Here is a 16,692-nt window from a genome sequence, read left to right as displayed (position 1 = left end):
AGCAGCAGGACTGGCATTTTCCTGCTGGCTCTGTCCTTAGATTTGGATATACTTTTAAAAATATGTTTTGTCAAATATAGATGTGGCTGACTTGTCCATATTAGGCCATTTAATTCTCAAAACAGTACTGAAAGTTTCCACTACTTTTCTCATTTTACCCATGAGCAAACAGCACCTGCAGGCCCAGGAACTTGCTCAAAGCCACATAGCTAATAAGTGTCAGAGCCAAGAGTGCCATCACAGTAAAACCACATGGTGTCTCAGAATGAGGGCATGCAGCTGAGAAAGAAAGCCTTCCAAAAGTCTAAGAAATAGAGCAGTAGTTTTCTCTAGGCACCATTGCTAGTTCATGCTTATTTTTGTTCACAAGTGTGTGTGTCTGTGTGTGTATAAGTGATATTTCCATGAATGAAGATGTTTTACTTATTTAAGGAGAAATTACCCAGCCCTGAAGAGATATTTCCTTACAATTAAACTATGCATATCTTGATGGTAGAGCTAAGTTATCACTTTTCAGTAGAAAATTAAAACATGGATGTCATAATAACCACAAGCTATAGGAAGGCAAACCTGTCATTTCCCATGTTAGTTCATGGTTTTTGCCAAGTGCTCAAAGGAAAAGATACATATAAATAGGATTTAAAATTATATATTTATTTAGTAGTAGAATGATTACATAAATTCATGACTTAAGAAGTTGTATTTTTTAACAATATCACACCTTAATATTGAATAAGCTTTGATTTCCTAAGTATATTATTGATGAATAATGCCATATTTTTATCCTTTGAGTAAGCCTAAGTTTGAAGAATCCAAAACACAAAAGATGCTAAAAACTAAAGGTGACTTTATTGCCAATAGCAGTATATTCTGTATTTCTAATATTTCCTTTGCTTTTTATTTTTTTTTTACCAATACTGTTGTATCTTTAATTATGTTGTCTTACATTGAAAAACATTAAACACATTTCTGACAGAGAAAAAAAGTCCTCCGGTAAGTCTTGCTAATATAATTTAATTCTAAAATCATTTAGGTTTACAGAGGGGACTTTTTTGTGTGCTGAGCCTGCAACTTTACATGAGTGCATTTCACTAAGTTGCCTTCTCTGCTCAGCCCTATGAAAATGTATCCTCAGATTCCCTCAAAGGTCAGAGAAATTCCCACTGTTACTATGGCAACACAGCAAGATATGGTGCCTTGGAAATGTGCTGCATTATAATTAGCTTCCTCTAGGACTTCCTAAGTGCCTTTTACAGGTAGACTAAATACCAGGTTGCTTTGTATCTTGCACTGAGATGAAAATCAACCCATGTCTGTAAATGTCACAGTTAGGCTTGGCTCCAGTAAGGTCAAATCTAAACAAATATGATAACAAGTATAGGCATTTATCTTAGAAAAGAGCACTCTTTGCCTAGACTACTACTCCAGGATGGTTGTTAAAGAAGGCTAACATGAGGAGAAATGAAGAGCCTCATCTCTGAATCTAGATGGTATAGGATTGATTTTAGGGATCACTACTTGTGTGACTTGGATCTAATCTTTGCTCACCTGTGCTTCCTTGTCTGTGAAGATGCAAATGATAATTGATAGTATCTCATAGCACCAGGATGGGGAATAAATGGGTCAAGTCAAATGCTTAGAAGTCCGTGTCTGGCTGATAGGTCAAGATCCATGAGTTAATGATGCTATTGCTAGGAGTGTCATACTCTCTGTTTTTAAAGGTAAGGGATGCAATTTCCAGAAACATTCATATATTATATTTATGTCTTCTCTTAATAGAAAATAGCAAACAAAAGAATGATAGGAGAGTAGAGATACTTTAGAGACTTGGGTCCGAGATTGCATACTAGTAGCTTCTGGATCAGTCCAACAGTTTCATTAGTAATATCCCTATACCAGTGTGTTTTAGCAGACCATCACTAAGCAGTAAAGAAAAAAAAAGATCTTACTAAGAAGTGGAGATGCATCCATAAACTTTATGTTTATAAAACATGTATTTTTAATAAGTTTTTTATTGTGAAAATACTGTACAGAGAGAGGGGTTACAGTTACATGAGCAAGGTAATGAGTACATTTCTTATCCAGCATTGTTGCTTCCTCCTTTGTTTTTCCCCTACCATCCCTTCCCTCCCACCTCCACAACTATACTCCCCCTCCTCCGCCTAAATTGTAAAGTTTGTTTTCCAACATAGTGTATTGTACATTTCATTGTTACAATGGATCCACCTGTATCCCTAATTAAGCATTTTGTTTTTTCCCTTCCCCTCCCCAAATTATACAGACATCAAATACAGTGAAAACAGTGGTTATACCGTGGGGGAGGGACATACAAAGCAACAAAAAAAATCACATGGTACCTTATAAATATGTTAGAAACACTAGCAAGAAAGGAAAAACCACTTGTGTCCCTATCTTGGGGTTCACTTCACTTAACTTCATCTTATCTGGTCATAAAACACATGTATTTTCAACACAGCTATTCTCAAGTCAAATCACTTATCATCTTCTTCAAGTGAAATAGGTACAAAGTTAGACAGGAAGACAGACATAAACTTTGAAATATCATTTTTAAATTGAAATGTTTATACAACAAGTACTATATTACCTCAGAAACAACAGACACACCAGCAATTCTGTTTCTAAGGAAAGCAAGTTTTGTTTTCCTTTTATGCCCTTGGGGACTCTCCGAAGACTATAAAAAGGTAATGAGCTCTTGAGATACCCTCCACAGAGTCTCTCTTTCAGATTATCTTCAGCAGCAATGTTTGAGGTCAATCACGACAGCGAGAACTTTCCCTTTTAACCTCCGGACATTTTATTTTAGCAATGAGAACTAAGAACTGGGGGTGGGAGGGAAAGTTGTCCTTCAACACAGTATTTCGTAAGAAAGAGAGATGAGCATATAGAATATCCTATTTCTTGTATATGGCCTCAATCTCTGTGGAAATGGTTAAGGTGAGTCTTGAGAAGCTGCCAAATCTTTGTAATTCAGCAGAGCTGACTCCTGCTGCTGAAGACAGAGTGCAGCCTTGAATGATGAGAAATCTGGCAAGTCTTCTTGGCAGACTTCCCTGGCCATCAGCCTTGGGCAACCTTGGCAACTTATGCCATGCTTTTAGTAAGGCCATTGCCAGAGTATGATGAGCAGAAGCGTAAATGCAAGCCAGGAGTTGGTAGCTCATACCTGTCATTCTAGCAACTCAGGAGGATAAGTTGCAGAGGAACAAGGTTCAAAGCCAGGCCAGGCAGAGAAGTCTGTGTGATTCCATTTCCAATTAACCAGCAAAGAGCCACATTGGGGATGTGGTTCAAGTGGTAGATCACCAATAGCACAAACAGAAGGCCCTGAGTTCAAACTCCAGTACCAGAAAAAAAAAACTAAAGAGTAAATGTATAAATACCTTTCCACAGCTTTAACAAATCTAACACAAACAAAGACACAAACAACTGAGTGTTAATGACACCAGGGTAATAATAGATTTTCGAATTTTAGTTATAACAGCAATGTTTGGAGGCAAAGCACTGGTGGACACTTGTTCTATTTGAAAAGGAATCAAGTATTACCTACATCTAAGACTAGTTCAGAAATTGATATTCTGACTGCTTTGTTTCTGCCCATGGTGAGAATAAACATTCAAATGTCACACTTGTCAGAGTTTCACTATCAGACTGAATTCCAGGCCATTAGATGTAGCATTTGGTTATCATTTTCATGCCAGTAATTTCTGGATGTGCTAGAAACAGCTTGTTCAAGATAATTCTGTCTGGAATAACAATGATTTTCACATAATAGACCCTTTTTATACACGATAACTCCTATTGACAGTTTGTAATTGACTTGACTTTCTTGAGTGGTTTCCTAGCTGACAACTCTCCCTGTCCTAAACCTCCCCCCACCCATAAGCTTCATGTAGAACAATCTGTCATTCTGTATGTTTAGTTATGGGAAGAATTAAATATGGATATGATGGTATTTAATCTCTTCTGCTTGGATTCTGCCTATTATATCGCATTTCTGAATGCTTTTTTTAATATGTATCATACCACCTTACCTCTAAATAGCATTCTGGACTACAATAAAACAAGTAAACCACCACACAAGAAACATTACCTTGGACTGTGCTGAATTATATGAAGATAAGGAAAAATTTATAGATAAGAGAAAAATCTGACTGCACCGGACATTGTATGTGATAATACATAAATTCTGCATTTAGATCAACATTTCTATGAGTAACACAAAGATGATGTAGCTTCTGTGTGACTAGGAAGAAGATATTTTCTTATTTGTAGTCATTATTTTGCAGAGGGGCAGAAGCGTCAATTAATTATTCCCATTTTCAATATATAATAGAAACTTATTGCCAAGGGTCATTTTAAAATGAGCTTCCTTTGGCAGTACTCCTGTTAACACTCTTCCAATTCACAACTTCCTATAATCAAAGACAGGATTAAGCCAGGCTCAGTCTTGTAATTCAGGTACTCAGCAGGCTGAGATTGGGAAGATCATGGTTCAAGATCAGCCTAATCAGAAAGTTCACAGGCCTCCATGTCAGCCAATAAAAAAACTGGGCCCAGTGGTCTAGAGCTGTGCAGGAAGCATAAAAAGGAGGAAGGCAGTCCAGGGCCACTCAGGCAAAAAAGTGAGACCTTATTAGAACAACAATCAAAGTAAAAATAGCTATAGGTATGACTCAAATGGTAGAGCACTTTCCTATCAGGGAAATTTTCAGCTCATACTAATGATGGAGGATCTGAGCAAATAAATCAAGCCATTAGATGATACTCTAAAATGAACATTTTCTTCTCCTAGATATATTCTAACATGAAATTTTTCTTCTACTAGATTTCTTCATACTCCAGTTCCTATAGTATAGTACTCAGAATAAATATCAGACTGAATAAATCAAACCATTAGATGATACTCTAAAATGAAATTTTTTCCCTCTATTGGATATACAAGGCTGAAATAAGGGGAAAAAATCTCATTTGCACATTTACCAAATTTTAAAAAAGCATTCTTAAGCTGGTTATATTGCTGACGTATATGATTAATATCTCCTCAGGTGGATGACCTTTGAAGGGCTGACCCCCAAGGACAGTGACATTTACTTTTGAAATATTGTCTCTGTCCTTTAAACTATGACTAAGTTGCCTTGCGTTTTAAATAAAGAGACTTTCAGGTCAGTGGTAGGTGGGGAAAAAAGAGGTTGTCACAGATCTTTAGGAAAAGAAAACCCTCAGTCATCTCAGGATACTGGGAGCTTAAAAGAAGACAGCACATTTTTTTAGATTATGTTTGACATTTTCCACAGATTTCAAGAAGGTCTTCCTGATCTAAAAGTGCAGCAGATGGAGAAGCAGCAGGTGTGAATTCAGCAGCTATTCAAGAGACAAGATTCCAAATTAGGAAGACCACTCACTGTCTTCCACAGTTGCGGTTGGCAAGTGGATTTAATTCTAAAAAAGATATTAAATTCTGTGTGTGTGTGTGTGTGTGTGTGTGTGTGTGTGTGTGTGTGTGTGTGTGTGTGTGTGTGTGTGTGTAAAATGTACTAAGATTAAGCAAGCATTTTCCATAGGGTATACCATGGATCTCGATACTAGGACAAGGCTGGCAAACAAAAGAAAGCAGTAGTAAGAGAAAACCAATTATTTTTTAAAGTTCTACCTACAGACAAAGCTGAACATAGTAGAAACAGTTCTTTCTGTCACCAAGAGATTATACACAGAACAGTAGTCCTGAAAGAGTATAAAAGAGTTCAAAAGTTCCTGTTACTTAGATGTCAAAGGCATTGTTACGAGTCTCATATTGGTGGGAAAGAGCCTATAAATGAGCTCCTCGTTGTAGGAAGACTGCAGAATTTTGTACAGTATGTGATATGTGATAAGGATCGTGAATGAGTTTTCTACAGGTCTATGTTTTCTAGACTACCATACTTTGTGATTTTGTAACGTGCTCATTCTAAAAGAAATTCCAGTGCTTATGATGTTCCTTGGTCTCACTAAGAGGACATATCAAGGCCCTGAGCTGCAGTGTTGTGGGTTGCTGTGAGTCCACGCTATGATGTTTTCACATTGATGAAACTGACTAATAAGAGATTGCTCAGAATACTTCCACATCATGAAGCCCACTACTGCTGCCATTACTCACCCCAAATACTTGCCTTGCCAGTTATTTTGAAATATTCTTGGACTTCTGATAAGGTCTATATTCTTCTTTTTCTGGGCCTAAGGTTCAGGTGACAAGCATATTGTTCATTAGATAAAGGTCAGAAGTAAAAACTGCAGAACTTATGTTATCCGAGGTTAAATACACCTTGTGATGAACATTTCATGAGAGAAGCTTAATTAATAAGTGAACCAGAAGATTCAGATATATAACCCTAAAGGAAATGTGAAATATGAATTTCATGTAAAATTAAATGCCCATTATCTATTTCACCTTTTATGACTCAAACATTTATATTCTTCATCCACTTTTTTTTTTTACTTTGGTCAAACTAGGGTTTGAACTCAGGGTCTCTCGCTTGCTAGGCAGGTGCTCACTACTAAACCATAGCTCCAGTCCTGCTTTTTGCAGGTTATTTTTGAGATAGCATCTCCTTTCCCCTCTGCCTATGTCAGGCTTCCCAGTAACTAAGACAAAAGGCTCAGGGCACCTCAACCACCAATCCACTGAGAAAGGATCTAAAGAACTTTTCTGCTCAGACTGACTTTGAACTCTGATCTTCCCAATCTCTGCCTCCCAAGTAGCTAAGGTTATTGTGTAATTAATTACTATACCTGTCTCAGAACCACTAAATAAAACATCATTCTCACAAAATGTGTTTCCTAAAACATTAGTTGCCAGGAAGTTAAACAGATAAACAAATCCTCAACATTAAGCATCTGCACGTCAGTATTTTCCAGATCCATTAGCAGTACCTGAGCATTGTTCTCCTCCAGGAGCCCAATGAACATACGGTATTGTACCATAGATGACCATAGACAACGCCCAACACTGGCCTACCCACAAAGATACATCCTTACTCAGGGTGCAGCATTGTTGGTATCTGATAATCCAAGGGAAACACTCAGAAAGACATTGATTTAGAACTGGTTTCCTGGTGGATACGTCCTATCAACTATTCAGGACGATTACAGTTTGGATTAGCCAGATCTGATTGCAGTCACTGAGTTAGGTGTAGTGGTTCATATCTTTCAGCTGCATGGGGGACCGAGGATGGGGGGAGGGGAGGGTAAGTAGGGTAATCACAGCCCAAGGCCAGTAACCGGTAGAAATGCCAAGACCTTATCCAAATAATAATGTCAAAATATTGAAAGGAGATCATGAACAGCCAAGTGTTCTGCTGCTGCTTAAATGAGTAAATAATGAATTTGCCTTGACATGCTTCCTCAGGCTTACTATGCAATGGTTTTCTCTAGTGCTGTGAAAACGTGTGTGACTTATGTTCCCATCAATAAATAAGAAACACGTTGTATTTCTACTAAAAAAATCGCCATTGTAACCTCAGAAAGAAGACTGAGGTCGTCCATTTCCTTCCTCTTTACTTTAACAGCTGCTTAATGATATCCACCCAGGCTGACGACTGGTATATTTTTGTTTTATTCCCTCAGCTGCCACTAATGAGATTTGAGTTCCCATGTTCTCCTCCAGTGTGGTCATCTTGTTTGTGCCTACATCTGTTTCTTGTTAGCCTCCCTGAGAGGCAAATTTTCATTGACCATATATTTATGGCTTGTTCATGATAAGCAGGATATGTAATACAATGCATCTGGGAAGACTTGATCCAAGACACAGGGACTGGAAATCTTGCAAAGAAGCAAAGGACAAAAAGCAACTTGCTGCTTTGTCCAATAATAAGATACATTTTTCAATGAGTATCTCTTTTTTTCTTTTGTCATAAGTGAGATATGGCCTCTAACTTGATTCTCCATCTGTAAAATGCTATTTTAGACAGTACCTGAGCGTTGCTGTAGAAGCAGATATTACTCTTCATTTCTAAGATGACAGGAGGTTGCCTATTTAAACTAAATTAGGAATTATGAACATTCTAGAAAATCTATATTGTTTAAAAATAAGTTCCACGTTAAGTCTGATGCCTCATGCCTCTGGTTCTTGCTAGTTGAGAAGTTGAAAATGAGAGGAGAAAGAGTTCAAAACCAGCCAAGACAGGAAAGTTCACCAGACTCCCTTTCCATACATACTTGTGTACATTCTTCCTTCCTCAAGTACTTAGGAGGCTGAGATCTCCTAGGAGGACTGTAGATCCAAGCCAGCCTGGGCAGAAACATGCTTGAGATTCCATCTCCATGGAGGGAAGCTGATCAAAAAGGGTATCATATATTTGTTGTCTCAGCTTTGATGGAAAGCATGAAGTAGGCCAGTCACAGTCTTAGGCACAGGCCTCTCTTTCAGCCACAATGCGAAGCAAAAACTAAGGAATGCATGGGCAAAAAGCAAGACCCTACTTCAACACACACACACACACACACACACACACACACACACACACACACACACACACACACACACACACACACACACACACACACACACACACACACACACACACACACACACACACACACACACACACACACACCACACCAAGGCTGGCTGGCAGTGTGGCTCAGTGACAATACCTGCATTGGAAGAGTGGGACCCTGAGCTCAAAATTCCAGTACTACGCAAAGCGTTCTGGGGGAGAAATTTAACAATATCTAAAATACAAGGCTGGTCTAAAATGCTGTGTCTTTGATAAACTACTATTGTCATTAGCTAGAAGATTGAATTATCAAAGTTTAATAGGATATAACTAAGAAGTAGAAATGAGCTGGTAATATTGAAAATGTAATAACTGAATTTGTTTAAATTCATTCTATTTTGACAGAATACCTTCTACTTTTAGATTAAAGACATATTCTAAAAATATCGCTTATGGTTGGCATACACATAATAATGAAGTTTCAGTGAACTAATACTAAATATGAATTTTATTTTGGAGCAGTAATCCTTGACTGTTTCATTGTGGTCGATACAAACATTTTAATCTGAATATGAATTTTCAGAGAAAAAAGATTTGTTCTGCACTTATTAGTCATGCAGGAGAAAAACAAAACTATTCATGTTTACTGTGTGAAAATAACTATATATGTATGATAAAAATAGGACTCAGACACTAGCTAAGTTTCTTTTGTTTGAAGGCAACACACAAACACCAACAAGGGCCACATTAAATGAACATTTATTTTAGGTTGATGTTGGAAAATTTCACAGACACTAAGCTAGGGCTGAGTACCCTGGCCTAAACTAGAAAACAAAAAGCAGTCCATTTTCCCATCTCAGGTTCTGCCGTTACTTCTTTAACTATTTCCTCCTGAGTCTCTCCTGCAGTCACCTTAGATTCCAGGAAAAAGGAAAGTGATTGATACACATGTTTATCATAAAAGACAGAAACTCTTAGGACAGAAACTCAAAGAAACAATGCCTATGTGTCTCTAATATATTTATATAAAATTATATATGTGTGTTTATATATATATATGTGTGTGTGTATATATATATATATATATATATATATATATATATAACAAAATTAATTCCAAGGTATGGGAACAAGAGATCTCTTTATTTGGGGGGGGGTCCAGTCGAGGGGCCTGAACTCTGGGCCTGGGTGCTGTCCCTCAAGCTCTTTAGCTCAAGGCTAGCACTCTACCACTTGAGCCACAGCGCCACTTCCAGCTTTTTTCTTTTTGCTTATGTGGTGCTGAGGAATCGAACCCAGGGCCTCATGCATGAAAGGTAGGCGCTCTACCACTGAGCCACCTTCCCAGCCCTGTTATTGATTTTACCATAACAAAATCCACAGTTACTTTCCTGCTCAGCACATGGAGGTATGGGGGTTGGGGTGATTCTTCGCGGTTAAGTTCACTAAAATGTGACTGATGTAAAAGACTTCTGGATCAAAAATAGCCTTGTGAGCTTTTTCTCTTCTGATAATAAACAAGCGTTAACTCCTTTCGTGAATTCCTTTTGTTAGCTCTTGGGAGTGGAGATTGGAGGGCAGGAAATAGCGCGCTCAAAAGACAAGCCCTCATTGTCGGAGCAGCTGACTGCTAAACTGGAGCAACATCAGGAGGGCTCAAGCATGAGCAGAAATGACAAAACGTACCACAGAGTTGTTTATGCATTCCGTGGCATTCTTAGATGCCAGGCCAGATAGATTCTCCGCCATACAGAGGAGACAGGGATCGAGCGTGAACGTCCATGAGGAAATGAAAACTTTACTGTATCACATAGTGGCAAAGGTCAGCAGCAGACTTGTCACAGAAAGCTCCAGCTCTCTTGGCCTTTATGTCTAGAAAACATATTTGGAGCCCTTGGCCTTCTCCCAAAGGCTGCAAAGAAGCTCAAGTGACACTCCTCTGACACAGAGTGCCATGCTGCCTGCCAGGAATGGAATTGTACTGGGAAGAAGAAGAGTTTGGGCACAGGAGGGCGTGGAAACGAATCCCACTGTTTCCTACTGGTTAAGGCTGGTCGTTGGGTTTTCACTAGTATGGACGTGTGTGTGTGTGTGTGTGTATGTGTAAAGGTGATAATTTCATGCAATTACATTTACACATGCACTCACATTTACACAATGTTTAAAAGTTAACCCAGAGCTCTGACTTGGAATGTTTTTCTATCTATGTACAAAGGCCTCAGCCAAGAATGCCAGTGTCTACTTCCCAGGATTAGAAATAAAAGTAGAGTCTTCTAGAACCATCTAAATTGAACTCCAACTCATCAGACTGTCCTGATGAAGCTAATCGTAGATACATGATGCCCATCAGCTTCGGGACAATCTGTTTCTTATTACGAGTCAGATAAATTTCGGCAGACAGAACCCAGTGTTGATGTGGCAGAATTAGACTCATTCTACTTGAATTATATGAACAGGCAACCAATTACCGGACTTCATAAAAAATGATCATGCAGAGCATAAAAAGCTAATATTTACATATCTCATAAATGGAGTAGTGATTTTGTGCCAGACAGTGAACTAAAGACTTGCAATTCATTTTCAATATTGCTTAATAGAGAAGAAGGCTATCAAACAAGGAGATCGACAGAGTTCAACGTGAGAATAGCTTATTAAACTTTCTCAGTTGCAATAGAATGAAACACCAGAAAATGGAATTGCACAAGCTGGTACAGCATCAGGCTTTTGAGAGGTTCAGTGGAAGTACTAATTACAAAGACAATAGAGTCAGATGCTCTTGCTATGCATAATTGATGCATTGGGGGAAAACTCTGTAGAACTGAGGGTAATTAATCACAGATCAAAAGCAGAATGTGAAAGTCAGAGGTCCTGGTTGGCAATACACAGAGTAACTCTGTATGTTTTATAGCTTTAGATAGAAAAGCAGAGGACGGGGGCCTGGTGTAGAGGTCCAGAGAAGCTACCAATGTCTCAACTGCACTAAAAAGTTGCATGAAAAGCCATGAGACTCTAAAATGTGAAATGGGAGTATGGAATGGAAAACAGCAAGACTCCAGATTTTCTTGAATCCTCTAGATAAATATGAAAAAAATCCCTCAATTCCCTGGTAGATACCATTCCTTTCCCTACATGAAGATAAGGCAAGATCTTTAGCTTGCAAACTCACCCAGGAAGTTACCACTACTTCCTTCTCTACCATCTGACCCGTACCATCAAACCACACTATGAACTGACCAGTGCAGTTCTAGCACTGGAAGACAGGAAATGAACAGGTCACAAGGAAGCTTTATAATCCAGCCCACACGTTCCAGCAGGAATGCCAAAACAGTGTCTGGGACAAGATGGATTCTGAAGGTACTGAGGGAGTAGATAGAGCAAGAATCTGGAGAACAAGGCATTTGTCACTATGGTGTTGGTCTTCTATAGAACAAGGACCAATACCATAGCAAGAAATCAAGGTGAGGGTGCAAATATGCAGCCTGAATGGCACTAAGAAATTAGGAAACAGCAGTGATCTACAGTAAGTGGCAAAGAAATGGAACAACTGGGGGCTGGACATATTCCTGTGATCTCAGCCATGTGAGATGCGTGGTAGGAGGGCTGTGGTTTGAGGTTAGTCCTAAACTCAAATCTGAGACCTGATCTGAAAATGACTAAACCACAAAGGGCTTACCTGACAGAGCACTTGCCTAATAGAGAGTTCAAACCCCAGTACCACCAAGAGAAAGAGACAGAGACAAAAAAGAAGGAGGAGAAAGAGGGAGAAGAGGCGGAGGAAGAGAAGGAGGAAGGAAAAGGGGAAACAGATTGCAATGGGAAGAAGTAGAAACAAGAATGCTAATCTGGATGTTACCATAGCCCTAGAAAACCTACCATCTGACTATATCCATGAAAGGAGGCAGAGGACAATTGGTAAGTAACACACAACATCGTTGAGAAAATCAGAGATGACTGGCAGGGATCCTGTCATCTTTACTAACCACAGGAATGGTTAATAAAAATGTGTTTTCCTTAAGGCCAAAATAGATTGATTATATACAAATTATATGGATTGTTTAATCCATATACACAAAATAAATCAAGGCCAAGGGCATCAGGACCAATACAATCATTAGAAATGGCTCATGGTTTCTGTATCTAACACTTGATAGCTGAAGGACAAACTGGCATCACAGGAAGAAGGAGCCACTTGACTATGTATAAAGAAAATTGATTCCCAGAGATCTTCAAAGACCTTACAGTCTTTCTCCTTTTGTTTTGGTCTGTCCTGGCACTTGAATTCAAGGCCTGGGTGCTGTCCCTGAGCTTTTGCGCTCAAGGCTGGCACTGTACTACTCTGAGCCATGACACCACTTCTGGTTTTCCGGTGATTAACTGGAGAGTCACCTGGACCCTCCTGCCCAGGCTGACTTCAAACCACAGTCTTCAAATCTCAGCTTCCTGAGTAGCAAGGTTTACAGTCTTGACTCAGGTAAGCCACACACTACAAAGAGGAGACTATGAAGACATTTCAAGGACATTTGGATACTGGGTCTAAGTTGACATTGATGCTGAAGAAGCATAAGATGCAGTACTGTTCCCCTTGTTATTGTAGCAAGTCAGCTGGGTCCCAAGAACCATCTAGTGGCCGCTTCTCTGGCCCTGGATGTGGGTTTGTACAACTGGTAGAGTTCCACCAGATTGTCATTAGAACTCCTATGCACATTCCAGTCCTAATTGCTAAAATCTGTTATAGTGCACAAAGGCCACAAAGCTGGAGCTTCACAGACATCCTTCCTGATTGGTCAACTTAGCAAATTCAAGAGAGTACTACATTTTGCAGGAACTGGCAATTTGAAGCTTATGAATGTCCCATTTAATTCGCTCATCAACCAGATCAGATCTGTTTGTTGGACTGGAAGTGAAGTAACGCAAGCTCAAAACAGTGAGATCAGAAAGCAGACATGAGGGGATCTGTTGTTCTGAACAGACAATGATCTAGTTCTGTAGTCTCAGTATAAGCATGGTCATTCTTAGCAGACTCTAAAGTGATCCATATAGCTTCAACCTTTAGAGAATAGCACACTGGTTCACTAGGTAGATAATATCTTACAATAGGACAAAAAGTGCAAGAAGTGGCAAATAGGTCAACTGAACACATACACACACACACACACACACACACACACACACACACACACGCACACATAGCAATCCTCTAGAATCTGTCAAGAACTGGTGCCAAGACCTCTTAGACAGGTGTTGTAGATTTCAATTCTAATACACAGTGCAAAATTTGAAGAACACACATAGAAGTATAATTTAAATAATCTCTTCATTGCTCCTGATATCTAATATAATATGAGTTGTGCATCAATAGTTATTAACACATTGGAGGATCCTTACTAGAAAAAAATATTTGTACAAGGGAAGTACAAACACAATTCACTTTTTTTCCAAAATATTTTTGACCTGAGGTTGGTTGGATCTATAGATGCAGGACTGTGAATATGGAGGACAAATTCTAATTATATTCCACATTCATTATGAAAGAATCGTGTAGTTTTTGGTTCACCATATGTCCCCAGTGTTCTAATTCTGACATATGGTGAGCCCTCGATACATAATTATAATGTAGTTTATGTAATTGTGACTCCAGTGTTGGAGGTTAGACCTGGTTGTCCACTGAGTCTTTAACTGGGGACCTCAGCTGGGGGTCTTATACATGTCCTGTCCATGTGCCTGCCTTCCTCACAAGTAAGCAAGCTCAGGGGGCTCAAGACCTAATATATTCAGAAGGTTCAGGAACTGTGGTTTTGGACACCATTGGAGACTGGCAGGAAATGGTCAAAGATTGCTCTAACAGCATTATTCTCAATTCTACAGAACCTGTGTGTGCCTTTTGTTTGTTTCTTCATTCTTTTTCTTTCTAAATACATAAATAATTCATCCATAAAGATTTGATTGCATCATTAATGTTTTCCTGACCTTGGAACACATGCATTTCAATGAGTGCCTGATTCTCTTTGTGCTGTGTTTTGCTATCATTTGTCATTCAGAGAAGAAAGGTGAGGTATTAAAAAAAGAAGTGAACACATAAGAACGTATTCAAAGACGGACACTACAGATTCACTCCTGCACAGTGGATGGGCTGGGTGACCTAGACCGAAATCTACAGTCTGCAAAGCTGCGTAAACAGTTCTACTGATGGAAATAGATGCGCACAATGCAGCTGTATTCCCAGCGATATGTGAGGCACAATGTAACGCAATGAGAAGCAAGGGTAAGGATCTTTTATGTTTGTTTCAGCTGAAGCATTGTGAACAGAAAGAGCCATGATGTCAGACATAGAACCTGACTCTCAATATTTGCTGAGTCTTATCTTTAATATGGACCAGCGTCAGAATGAACTAAGAGATATAAACCACACCATACAGAATTCTCACCAAACAATACAGTTTATATACACAACAGACTTCTCCTCATCCAACTGAAAGAAAGATTGCACCATTTGTAGGGAAATGGAAAGAGTTGGGGAAAAAATTATATTAAGCAAAGTAAGCCAGACCCAGAGAAACAGGTTGCATTGTTTCCCTTATTTGTGGTAGCTAGAATATGCCTATAAATCAACTAGTATACACACTGGATGGTAAGCAAGTGGTTGCAAATGAATTAAGTGAAGTATAAGAGACTCTAGGGAAAGTGCAAATGTAGTTGTGGAGGTGGGAGGGAAGGGATGGTAGAGGAAAAACAAAGGAGGAGGCAACAATGCTTGATAAGAAATGTACTCATTACCTTGCTCATGTAACCATAACCCTTCTGTACAGCATTTTCACAATAAAAAAACTTACTTTAAAAAAAGGACTAAATAAAAGCACAACAAAATAAATACAGGAAATAAATACTTGCAAGAGCAGAGGGTGTGGCCAAGGGGTTAAGGGAAGAAGAATGAAGGGAGAAGAGGGGAGAATAAAAGCCAAATTTCATTGTATACCACAGAATGGAGAAATACAAGGGAAGGGTGGGTCGGTGAGAAGGTGAAGATGGTAAAGAGACGGCACTGATCAAGATGCATTGCATGCACAAACTGCTTTGTTAAATGGCAAAGAGATTCAAGGTTAAGATGAATTAAGGTATACTAAGATAAACCCCAAGTTAAGATAAATAAGGGAAGGGATGGGTGAGGAGGGTGGGTGAGAAGATTGAAAGGGGTGACCTTGATCAAGACTCACTATAATCGTAAACTGCTTCTGTGAACGGCAACTCCTTTGTACAACAACTTAAAGATAATAAAAATATATTCAAAAAATACTCGGTGGGGACTGTTCTACATCTTCATTGAATCATATTGTGGTTGTGATATTGGACTATATATTTTTCAAAATGTTTCTATTAGAGGAAACTCAGTAGCTTATCTGGCATATTCCTGAACTAATGTATACAATGAATGCATAATTGTCTCAACAAGGCTTTTACAAGTCTGAAGAGGGGGGAAAAGGTACATTTTAATAATACAATACCTGGGAGAGCATGAGAAATTCATCATTCAGTCTCCATTACTGCACCAATGACACAAAGATGCCCATAGAAGTCAAGTTTCTTGGCCAATACACAATTACAACATGCACATTGTTTCCATTCGCAGTGATTTTAAGAAAGGAAGACACACCAACTTAAGAACATTTTGGACAAGTGTTCCAGACATCTTTAATGCTATGATTTGGGGGAGCCTGTATTTGTATCAATAGCTGTGGGTGAGATTTGTATTTTTCTTTAGAATCTTTGTGATTCTTCATGTAAAAACAGACACTTCAAAAAATCCCTTTATGTTTGACAAGTATATGTTGCATATTGTTAGTGAAGCACTACCTATGCAACCGTGGTTCCAAAAGAAGTATGATGGAGTTCAAAGTATAATTATTAGCATCATAGCATCATAATTCACATACTTTATAGTGACAATGATATAGACAAACCTACAGGACTGCCAGTTGTATAAAATTATTACACACAATATTTTTACATAATTATGTATAGGACATATTTTCTTTTGCCAGCCCTGGGGCTTGAACTCAGAGCCTGGGCACTGACCTGAGCTTCTTTCTGCTCAAGGATAGCACTCTAGCACGTTAGCCATAGTGCCACTTTTGGCTTTTTCTATGTATGTGGTACTGAGGAATCAAACCCAGGGCTTCATGCATGCTAGACAAGCACTCTACCA

Source organism: Dipodomys merriami, unplaced genomic scaffold, assembly GCF_024711535.1.
Source record: "Dipodomys merriami isolate MVZ:Mamm:240054 unplaced genomic scaffold, mDipMer1.0.p SCAF_15, whole genome shotgun sequence".
Classification (NCBI taxonomy): Eukaryota; Metazoa; Chordata; class Mammalia; order Rodentia; family Heteromyidae; genus Dipodomys; species Dipodomys merriami.
The sequence above is the reverse complement of the archived record's forward strand: the minus strand, read 5'-3'. Positions refer to the sequence as shown.